We start from the raw sequence: 12329 nt of genomic DNA, 5'->3' as shown, positions 1-12329 counted from the left end.
CCTTCCTGTCTGTCTGTTCCTATCTGTCCCTCTCTCTGTCTCTCTCTCTCTGTCACACACACAAAAAAAGTTTTTATATTTCTGATCACAAAAATATCACCAAACCTTAATAAATAGCATAAACACTTTGAATATTAAACATTAAGATAAATGTAAGATCTATATACATTTAAGAAAGATGAACGAAACAAGTAAGGAATTCTTTTCCAATCCACTTATTCCAGCTCTGAGTCATGAGTGGCCAGAGCCTGTCCCAGCAGCTCTGAGCACAAGGAGGCCCCACCCTGGGCAGGAGGCCCTCCAGTGCAGGGCCATTCTCATACACTCATGCTCACTCAGACGGGGACAATGGAGACACGCCAACTAACCTAACATACACTGCTTTGTGATTTGGGAGGAAACCGGAGTCCCCGGGGAAAGCCATGCAGACATGGGGAACACGCAAAGTCCACACAGAGCGGCCCCGCCCGAAATCGACTTCGTTTCTTATCAAGGTTATAATGAAGCTATGTTGAAAGAAATGAGATTATTCAAGGATCTGCTGTAATTTTAGAAGATCCTACATATTTAAGTCTATATTCCCCAATACTTCTCAAAGTACCTAAATCATTAAGAGTTTAAAAAATACAGAACCAATCAACCATTAACTTTGCCCAATTGTCCACTGGACTTGAGCTGGACTTGACTTGGACTGTGAATAAAAAGAAAATAATCTTACAAATGTGTATATATGATATTAGGAATATATTATAGGAAATATGTCTATGTGCAGTATAGTAAGTACATTATTTACTTGTTTGTTTGTTTGTTTGTTTTGCTCCTGGGGAAGAAAATCCCTTTATAAAATACAAGTCTATTATCTAAGTTTTATGCATTCAGCGTTTATTGGAGAGCAGGGAACTAAAGGTATTCGCTAATTCCCTTCCTCATTGCTATAACACAAACATCCTAATGGTAGATCCTATTACATCTTATCCTTCCCCACCTGAGAAGTCAATAAACTCTGACCCAGAAACATGATAAACTTTCCCCTTCTGACACATCAAAGTTCAGCATTTACAGAGATGCCCACTTACCTTGAACTTGTAAGTGTTCTCTTGCCTGCCTTTGTTTTCACTGTAATAATCTTCAGATTTTGTTTGCCATGACAGATGTCACCTTCTTTCACACATTCTTTCTTCTGGGTTTCTCAGCAAAGCCCGTAACAGAAGAGCAGCCCCTTCATTCCTGTAGCAGAGGAGAGAACAGAAAGCACAGTCAGCAACACGTCCACTTTATCTCCAATGTGCCTCAGGCTGGCTGTAGCTTAATCACTGTTTTAGGGATTCATCTAATAATAAGTGAGATTTAGAATAGAGCTATCTCAAAATATAGGTGGAATTCAGGCTCTTCTTAACAACTAAAGATCTGCCACTACTTCGGCTTCTTACATATGCATTTCACTGCATACACAGCCAAGACCTCTCTCTCTGCAGGAGGAGACTTGGAAGCACTAAAAATTGTCTATGGTCAGATGTAAAATTGGGGCTGTCAAAGTAGAAGTCAATAAATAATCAGGTCAGAATCGTGGTTCAGAATGAAACTGGGACACGCTCCCGAATCTCATTTTCACCAGGTGTCAGTTTTGGAGGTAATGATGGTCAGGTCAAGAACATGACAAAATTTAGTGTGCTGCTATAGACACTCATTCCTATGCATTTGTGATTCTCCCTGCAAACAGGAAACAGCTTTTCCCCAGGAGCTCTTCTAGGTGAGAGGAGCCCTTCTCCCTGGTCAACTGTGGCCCCCACTGTCTCACACATTCTGGTGTGTAAACACGGGACAAGAGGAGGGGCAGAGCAGCACGGTGCAGGCACTGCTTGACCACGTGGGGAAGGGAACCCTACTGCTGTACCTCCTCCCTCCACCTCCATCCCATCTGGCTCTCAACTCTTCCAAGATGAGGGCATGGGCACAACGTGAGAGAAGGCAGCAGGAAGCAGACAGAACTCCGTAGACGGGGTCACAAACACTGTTGCTCCCCCTCTCCTTCCTGATACCCTGTGACAAACCCACTTTTTCTAACAGAAGCGAGTCAGTCAGGAACTCAGCTGCAATGAAAGAGGGTGTAGGTCAGGAGTTTCTTGTAGGTAATATTTTCAGTATCCTTTTCGGAGGAATATAACTCGAAGCTACTGAGAGGCTTAGTTTATGTTAGGTATTTGAAGTTAAACATTAAAATGTTAACAAAATTAAATTTTAATACTGAAACCTAATGTTAATACAGTGAGGTCAGGGGGAAGGGGAATGGTTTGGGTGGTCCCCAAGCAGAAGGAAGACCTCTCACACCCAGTCGTCCCTTAGTTCCCACGACTTTTGGATAGAACATTGGGCTTAGAAAGAATACAGCACAGGTACGTTGTAGTCCACGCCTCTGCTTTACAGATGAGATAAATGTGGCTCCGAGAGAGAACCTGACTGGCGAAGGGTTCCACATGGAGTCCGGCCCTGGAAGGACTCAGCCCACTTTCCGCTCTATTGACCCATCTTTCCACAACCGACCATCTTGTTCCTAATCTACATCACGTGTAAGAAACTAGTTAAGTCTTTTGCTTTTTTAACTGTGTTAACAAAAGATGACACAGCTGCTGATGTCAGCTCACATCCTGAGGGTAGGAAAGAAAAACAACATAGTCCCCAAATGCCTAGGAAAGCTACCACATACTGAGTGCCCACCATAAGACACAGTGTCGCAGGCCCATCACTTACATAGCTGTGAATGTTTCTAGAAACTCCAAAAGCAATATAGGTATTACTACATCACGAAGAGGAGGGAACTGAGTCAGGGAAATAGGACCCTTTAGCTGATGTTACACACAGCTAGTCAGTCCTCTGGCCCCATGGCCCCATGCACAGCGACTTTCTGCCTAGACAAGCAGCACTAGGACACAAGGAAATAGGCTTCTCTTTGAGAACGCCAGTGCCCAGGAATAGAGACAGGTGCAGGGTATTTGGAAGGAGACTAAAGAAAGGAAGAGAGCTAAGAGCATTATGGGACTCGATTCTACAATGACTCTGGTCTGTCTTAAGATCTTTGACATGTTAAATATACAAACACAGTCAGAGCATATCATATAACTTCACCCATAAAATTCTGTGAAAGGTACCTGTGATATTATATACCTGAGAATGAGCAAAGAAGTTCAAGGTCTCAATGAGCCATGGTCACTCACTGCATTACTTTGCTCAGGCTGCCACAACATGAGACCACGGGCTGAGAGGCTTAAACAACAGCCATTTGTTTCTGACAGTAACGGAGGTGGACAGTTCATGATCAAGGTGCTGGCTGGGTTCATTTCTCTTGAGCTTCTCTCCTGGGCTTGCAGATGGCTGCCCAACTGCTGCCTCTTCTCATGGTCTTCTCTTTTGTGTGCACATTCCTGGTGTCTCTTTTAGATTCCAAATTTCCCCTTTTCTTAGGACACCAGTCAGTTTGGCTCAGGGCCCACACTAACAGCCTCATTTTAACCTGATCACCCTTTCAAAGGTTATTTCAACCCTTATTTCTCTATATAGTCACATTCTGAGATACTTAGAGGTCAGAGCTTCAACATACACCTTTTGGGAGAACAGAATTCAGTCCATAGTGCCCCCTGCATGACTAGTTCTGGAACCGTGGCAATGAAGGTCCCGGCACCAACGAGGTGACCAGCCACCTCTACCACCTCATGTCGTCACCGTCAGTGCCACTCGTGGAGAGTGAAAACCCTCTAATATTTGAATTCAGAAATCCAAGACTCTACTATAGGTTTTAAGAATTTGTTTTTTAAAGGAGGTAAGGACCATAACTAAATAAACTTTTTCACAGTGGTCTAAGTCAGGGGTCAGAAAACTGCCTGTGAGTCAAAAACAAACTAGCCTGCCGCTTGCTCTTTGTAAATACGGTTTTATTGGCCGAGGGTGACTGTCCATTCATTTACAGGTTGTCTACTGTTGCCATGGAGCTACAACTGCACAGTGGACTGGCTGTGACAGAGAAACAGGACCGAAAGTTTACTATCAAGCCCTTCAGAGAGACAGTTTGCCAGCTTCTGATTTAAACTATGTTAACCAGGGTTCTTTTATGGTAGGATTTCTTAGGGTCTTGAAAACATACATTTTCAAACTTCAAGAGGAAGACATATAGTAAAATCGCATCTAACATGGAAAGGAGTTTTTAAAGTCAGCTCAAACTGAAACTGTGTATGGTCAAAATTCACACTGAAATCCCTGAAGGACACGCCATGGAGGGAGCCCACCACCCACGACATCATCAACATGGCCATTTCCCCTCCAGAGTTATAAACAGTAACATTTGCTTAGAAAAATTTTAGGAAACAATTGGCTATATGGGTCACTTGTATAAAAAGATGCATATTTTTTAATAGCAGAATCCCACTGGGCATGGTAAGGTGTTTGAAGCAACTGAGACAAGGCAGAGGCTGGGAGGTTTGAGACGGCATCAGACATTCACTGCTTGAAGTTGCCGAAGTTGAATGCACACCAGATCTGCTTTGCTGCAGTATGCATCATTTCCCAATACATTGAACCTCAGACCCCCTCTCCCACTCCCCACAGAGGTCTCTAATAGGACCTGTGTTCCATGAATAACATTTGAGAAATGATGATATACTAAAAAACATGAGTGTTATGGGCCAATCAAACAGAAGACATATACAGTGCTTTCTAAACACATAAAAGAAGGGAACAAAGGCCCCATGAGATACTTACTATACAATATTTCTACTTCACACCCATTCTATTCCGCTATTATTTTTAAAAAGTGGAAAACTACAGGTGTTGGTGAAAATGTGGAAAAACTGGAACTCGTTGCTGACGGAAATGTCAAAAGCTGAGCCACTGTGAAAAATTTGAGAAGTATCTCAAATATGTAAACATAGAATTACTATCGGGTCCGGCAATTACACTTCTGGTGTATACTGCAAAGAACTGAGAGCAGACTCAATCCAAATTTGTACCCATGGTCACAGCTGCATTATATATTATATTGTTCACACAAACATAAACTTAAGTAAATAAGCCAGTCACAAAAGGACAAATATTGTAGGATTCTATTTTTATGAGGTCCCTAGAGTAGTCACATTCATAGAGAGAAAATACAAGAGGTTATCAGGGCATGAGGGGATCAAAGAATGAGAATGTATCATTTAATGCAGTGGTCCCCAACCTTTTTTGGGCCATGGACCAGTTTAATGTCAGAAAATATTTTCATGGACTGGCCTTTAGGGTGGGACGAATAAATGTATCACATGACCGAGACAAGCATCAAGAGTGAGTCTTAGACAGATGTAACAGAGGGAATCTGGTCATTTTTAAAAAATAAAACATCGTTCAGACTTAAATATAAATAAAATGGAAATAATGTAAGTTATTTATTCTTTCTCTGCGGACTGGTACCAAATGGCTCACGAACCGGTACCAGTCTGTGGCCCAGGGCTTGGGGACTACTGGTTTAATGGATAATTTATCATTTAACGGATAGAGTTTCAGTTTAGGATGATGGAAAAAGATGGTGGTGATGGTTGCACAACACTGTGAGTGTACTTAACGTCTCTGAATTGTATATTTTAAAAAGTAAATTGGCCCTGGCCGGTTGGCTCAGCGGTAGAGCATCGGCCTGGCGTGAGGGGGACCCGGGTTCAATTCCCGGTCAGGGCACATAGGAGAAGTGCCCATTTGCTTCTCCACCCCCCCCTTCCTCTCTGTCTCTCTCTTCCCCTCCCGCAGCCAAGGCTCCATTGGAGCAAAGATGTCCCGGGCGCTGGGGATGGCTCCTTGGCCTCTGCCCCAGGCGCTAGAGTGGCTCTGGTCGCGGCAGAGTGACGCCCGGAGGGGCAGAGCCTCACCCCTGGTGGGCGTGCCAGGTGGATCCCGGTCGGGCGCATGCGGGAGTCTGTCTGACTGTCTCTCCCCATTTCCAGCTTCAGAAAAATACACACACACACAAAAAAGTAAATTGTAAATTTTATGTTATGCATATTTTACTACAATAAAAATCCTCAGGAAAAAAAGTGCAGGACCATAATTGTAGTGCTGGTTGATGAAGAGGACTTAAAGTGTAGACATCAGTTGATAATGTCTCATTCTGCTAAAAAAACTGAGCAGCTGACAGATTCCTGGCTTACTTACATAACTTGGAAGACAGGGGAAGTACTATTCTAGGACAAACTTTCGGGCAATGGAGAAATGAAGCAAAAATGTGGTCACAGCCTTTTGAGTGTTCAAAACAGCACTGGAGGCACTGTGAGGTCCTCGTGGGCACCACCCTGCTTCGTCCTCCCCTCCACTGACCCCACCCACTCTACCTGGGTAGCCCACATGGCGGCGAAATATAGCAATATACAAAAAGTAATGTGACAATGTGTTCATGTGCCCATCACTCAAAATGAACAAATGTTTTCATATTTATCTCTCATCTAGCCTTTACTCTTTTCAGAGATAAAGCCACACAGAATTTAAATCCGCTAAGTTAATGTTACTATCTCCCGTCAAATTATCCCTTCCTCTTCAGAGACAACCCCCATCATGAATTTGGTGGCTATCAAGTTCATGCATGCATGTGTGCATGTATCCAAAACATATCCTATAGTCTTGTAGGTCTTAATTTTATATAAAGTGTATCATGCTGTGTATTACATTGTACTCAACATGGTTTGTGAGATATTTCTTTTTATAAAAACGTGATTGATTTATTTTTAGAGAGGGGAGAGAGAGAAAGAAGGGGAGAAGAGCAGGAAGCATCAACTCCCATAGATGCCTTGACCAGGCAAGCCCAGGCTTTTGAACCAGTGACCCCAGCATCCAGGTTGACACTTTATCCACTGTGCCACCACAGGTCCGGCAAGATATTCCAATTTGCTCCACACAGATCTAGGTCATTAACTATTGTATGGTGCTCTGTCACATGACCACATGACAGTTTAATTGTCTGTTTCTGGACTGATGCCTCTGTGGTGGTGTCCAGTTTGGGGTCAAAACAAAGGATGTTCCAGTGCACACCTTCATGTTCTTCTGTGCCCAGTCTCTGCAGCCAGCTGCATATATGTGTGTGTGTGTGTGCATGCATGTGTGTGTGTGCGTGTGTGTGCATCGTGTGCATTCTCCCAGGAGGTCTCACCTAGGAGGCAGTCCAGCTCACCTAGGAGGTATTTGGAAATGTGTGAGCATTTTTATGAGTTGGGGATGGGGTGAGGCAGAAATGCTAAATGTCCATAGTGCATTCAAGTCCTGAAGGACAAAAACGTGTCTCTTCCAAGTTATCAAAATTCCTTCCTTTGAAGAATACTGCTGATCATTGCCTTCAACAGAATGTCTGTGCTACATGCACTGTGTGTGCATGTCCTAGTCTAACGAGGAGTGACCACCTGCTCTCCAAAGGGCCCGTTTATCTTGTGTCCTTGCCAAACCTCACTGTCACCCTTTTGAATTTCTGCTACTCAGATAGCCATAAAATGTTATCTTGTGATTTTAAACTTGCAGTTCCTGATTTTATTACTGATGTGGAAAACATTTTCATATTGATATTGTTCCTTCATGTGTTCCCATCTGCAAAGTGCTTGTTAATTGCTGCTCATTTTTTTTTCAACAAACAGAGAGAGTCAGAGAGAGGGACAAACAGACAGGAAGGGAGAGAGATGAGAAGCATCAATTCTTTGTTGCGGCTCCTTAGTTGTTCACTGATTGCTTTCTCATATGTGCCTTGATGGGGGCTCCAGAAGAGCGAGTGACCCCTTGCCCAAGGCAATGACTTTGGGCTTCAGGCCAGTGACCTTTGGGCTCAAGCCATGGGGTCATGTCTATAACCCCATGCTCAAGCCAGTGACCCCACACTCAAGCTGGTGAGCCCCCGCTTAAGCCGGCGATCTTGGGGTTTCGAACCTGGGTCCTCCACTGCGCCACTGCCTGGTCAGGCAATGGCTGCTCATTTTTCTACTGGGTAGTTTCCTTATTGACTTCTAGGAGTTCACTAGAGATACTGAAAATGTAGCTTTTGTTAGTTATTTGGGGTTATAAATACATTCTATCGGCTTGTTGCTTGCCCTTTAATTTTATGGTGCTATTTTGTGCAAAGTTACACATTTTGGTATGGTGAAATTCATCAACTTCACATTCTTGAGTGTGATTTTTGTGTCTCTGTTTTATAAAATCTGCTCTATCCTATGAACATAAAGCGATCCTCCATTTTCTCCCTAAAGTTTTAAATTAAAACTTACTCTAAGTTTCTAAGAAATTTTGAGTGCTGAAGTGACTTTCTAACAACCCAAATCTGAAGATATCAACTCATCCCTCCCTGAACATAGCTCTCCTGAGGCTTTCTAGTCTATTTAGAATGAGCTCAGCCTCCTCACTGTGGTATGATTACAGTACATGCCGGCCTTGTCTTCCTGTTGAACTTCGTCTTGCATCTTGTTAGGCTTGAAGCTTTAGCCACACTGGTTTTCCGCACGAACCCCAAACACATCAAGCTAGTTATATCTCAGGACCCTTGTCCTTGTTGCTTCCTTTCTCTGGAGCCTTGTTCCCAGATAAATGCATGTGGCTGGTTTCTTGCCATCATGTCATCTCTGAGGAACTGTCTCTACCCAGCAGAGAATACCCTCCAATCACTCATAATGACATAGCTCCTCTATTCCTTCACTGTACTTGTCAGCATTTGAAATTATCTTGTTTAACTCTTTATTGGTGTTTCCCCATAACCGACCACATGTTCTACAAGATGAGGGACCAACCATCTTGTTCATTCCTGTGCCCTCAGCACCTCAAACAGCTCTTGGCACACATAGGTGTTCCATGAGTATTTGCTCAATAAACAAGTGCATAAATGAATGAACTTGGATCCCTTCAGCCCTCCTGGTTGTTCTTTCTCCCCTCTTAGAGACCTTTCTCATCTCTCAAAGAAATAACTAAACTGCAGCAATACTTACAAAACAATTCAAAACTCACCTATGTTCTGCATATCCAGGTTTCTAAGTTACTTAGAACACTGAAAGCCCCACTCACCCCATTTCTACTCCCAAAAGATAACCATTAACAGTTTCTTTGCAGGGAGGCAGAAACTTTTTATTCATTTATATCTATCTATTGATCTATGTGTCTATCATCCATTGATAAATTAGATAACTTGAATGGTTTAACATAAAAAGTTTTATTCTTATTGACACAGTATTTATTTTTCAATGGATCAGAGTTTGCTAAGAAGGCAGTCTCCCGTCCACCGCTAAAGGTCTGTCCACACTCCTGGGCTGGCCCAGGAGTCTTCATTTTCAACCAGCACCCTAGATGATTCTGAGACAGGCAGTCCAAAAACCATTCCCTCAGAAGTGCTCACCTAGGTGAGAGCCACTTAGTGCCTTCCTCCTTTAAGACCATGCGGCCTCTGTAACACCAGGTGGCAGATGGAGTGAGGAGTACACCCAGTGACAAGCTATGTCACAGACTTTTGCTCAGAAAGGTGTAGCACAGTGTTTCCCAACGTGGGGCCCACGCCCCACAGGGGGGCAATTCGATAGTTAAGGGGGGCAATTTGAAAATGGACTCGACACGACTTTAACTCTTTCGCCCCCGGCCATTTAAATGCAATGCTAGATATCGGTGCCAAATTTAACAAAAAATGCAATTCTTAAATAATTGCGGTAAATAATTATTAAGTATAATTTCGTTTGACGAGACCAAAATATCAACTGGGTGATTGGCGTCGTCAAGTAAACTTCGTCCTGGGTTCACCACGGAGCATGCCGTCTGCCACGGGGAACCCCGGACGTTTTAAAAACTCGCTAAACAAAGCAGTTATTCTCACCTAATCGGCCCATCGCAACTTCTGTAGTGTTTCACATCATTCAGTTGGTGTTAATTTGAAATAAGTGTCAGTCAAAACTGTTGTAAAAGCTCGTTGATTTAATAAATATACATATATATATTGCATAATATTGATATAATTGGTAAGTATTTAATTTTATTTTTATCAATATTAAACTCTTTATTAAGTACTTCTTGCATCGGGGCTAGAAAGCAATAATATTTTATAAATATTATTGGGGCTATAATAGTGCATGCACGACAATTTTAATTTTAGAAGCATAACTTTCCAGAAAATTTTGTCAAGTGGAAAAAATATAGCTACCTTTTGATTTGCGGTGGTAGTATAGTAAATGTGTTATATACATTTAAATAAATATGAATTTTTAGTATACGTTTACTCTATGTCACATTGAATATATTTTAACACATATTTTAATATTAGTTTTTCATTGATCTTATTTTTATTATAGCCCATAGTAAAATGAGTGGTGCAAGCAAGAAAAAAACTCATCAATATTCGGAGGAATATTTAAAATTTGAGTTCATACCCGCTGTTCACGATGAGCAGATTCCTTTTTGTCTTTTAAGCCAGCAATGCTTGACCAACGAATCAATGAAACGAGGTCATCTTGAGGCACATTTGAAGGCGAAACATAGTGCTCATATTAATTCAGATTTGAGTTACTTTAAAACTTTAAAGAAAAATTTTGAAAAAAGAACATTAAAGTCTCTATTTACTGCTCATACTTCAACTAATAATCGTGTTCTTGAGGCTAGTTATCAAATTTCTTTATTCATCGCTAAAACTGGAGAAAATCACACTATAGGAGAGAATTTAATAAAGCCGTCAATGTCAGCATTTCTTAAAACGGTTCTTGAAAAAGATGACAAAGATGTAAAAGCTATGCCACTCAGTAACAATTCTGTTAGGAGAAGAATAGACGAAATGAGTGAGGATATTGAAAAACAACTTATTGAAAAGCTGAAAACAAGAAAATTCTCCTTGCAAATGGATGAATCAACTTTGAGAGACAGTGAGGCCGTATTGATAACTTACGTAAGATATATTGATAAAGGACATTTTGCTGAAGAAATGTTGTTCTGTAAAAGATTAGAAAGCACCACTACCTCCAAAGATATATATAATAAGCTAAAAAACTACTTAGATGTCAATGATATACCAATAAAAAATATAACATCTTGTGCTGCAGATGGTGCTCCCAATATGATGGGCAAGAAAAATGGCTGCTTAAAATTGATGAAAGATGCGAATCCAGAAATGATTCTTGTGCATTGTGTTATTCATAGGGAAAACTTGGTAGCTAAAAACATCTCGCCTGTTCTGAATGAAGTATTACATACAGTAATAAAGTGTGTTAATGCTATTAAAGCTAGTGCCAAATGTGAGCGTCTTTTCAAGCTATTTTGTGAAGAACAAAATGAAGACCATGTGAGACTTTTACTTCATACTGAAGTAAGATGGCTATCTAAAGGAAACTGTTTGAAAAGATTTATGGAACTGTTTGATACTCTTAGTGATTTTTTAAGCGACAAACCTGAAATGAAGTATCTGTTAACAATAGATGGTAAAGCATTTGTGAGTTATTTAGCCGATATCTTTGAAAAACTAAATATATTAAATAAGCAACTTCAAGGAACAAATAAAACTCTTGTCAATGCAAAAGCAAAGATATTTGGTTTCATTACCAATATTGAGTTATGTCAGAAACATATTAACAACAAAAACTTTAAACAGTTTCATTGGCTCCAAAAATGTGAAGTAACTGATACCGCTTTACTTGTTATTGTCAATCATTTGAATATTCTATCGGCTGATTTAAAAGAAAGATTTTCTGATTTAAAACAAATTGATTTCCCAACATGGATGATGCAGCCAATGTTAGTGGATTTGTCTGATACATCAAATATGCAGTATCAAGAAGAACTCACAGAATTGCAAAATGATGAGTCAGTTAAAGCTTTATTTAATATCAAAGGAGCGATGGCATGGCTTTGTGAGGAAACAGAAATCAAATACCCAAATTCAACCAAATGTGCAAGAAAACTATTGCTACCGTTTCCACCTTCATTTTTAGCTGAATGTGGATTTAGTGCTGTAAATGATTTACTGGTAAAAAAAGAAATTGGCTGGATATAACACAACATGGAGACTTGAGACTAAAGCTAACCAAATTGGAACCTAATATAAAATCTCTGTGCAGCAAGCATCAAGCACAAGGATCACACTAAATTAAAATAATAAATTAATATAGAAAAATCTGTATTAAAATTATTTGGAATTTAAATTTCTGTTTTTCATTATATGTTTTGAAATTTTACTTACTGTGTTTTTGTTAACAATTTCATAGTGATTTCTTCCTAGAACCTATCATTTATGTTTATTAAGTGAAAAAATCAATTTTTTAATGTTAAAAATTATGTATGTTACATAGGGGGAGACATAAAAATTTTAGAAAGGTTAAGGTGGGGCA

At 40.6% G+C, this 12329-nt stretch overlaps 1 protein-coding gene across 1 annotated transcript in view; it reads right to left on the bottom strand.

Annotated features, from left to right (window-relative positions):
• The window catches only part of FRMD4B (FERM domain containing 4B), a 351637-nt gene that overhangs the window by 264394 nt on the left and 74914 nt on the right, over nt 1-12329 (bottom strand). Inside the window, exon 2 of the mRNA XM_066244557.1 lies at nt 1077-1227. The gene's annotated coding sequence lies outside the window, so the exon portion shown is untranslated. The remainder of the gene's footprint in view (nt 1-1076; nt 1228-12329) is intronic.

Source organism: Saccopteryx bilineata, chromosome 10 (genome assembly GCF_036850765.1).
Source record: "Saccopteryx bilineata isolate mSacBil1 chromosome 10, mSacBil1_pri_phased_curated, whole genome shotgun sequence".
Lineage (NCBI taxonomy): Eukaryota > Metazoa > Chordata > Mammalia > Chiroptera > Emballonuridae > Saccopteryx > Saccopteryx bilineata.
Note: the sequence above shows the minus strand (reverse complement) of the source record. Positions and strands in the feature narration are given on the sequence as shown.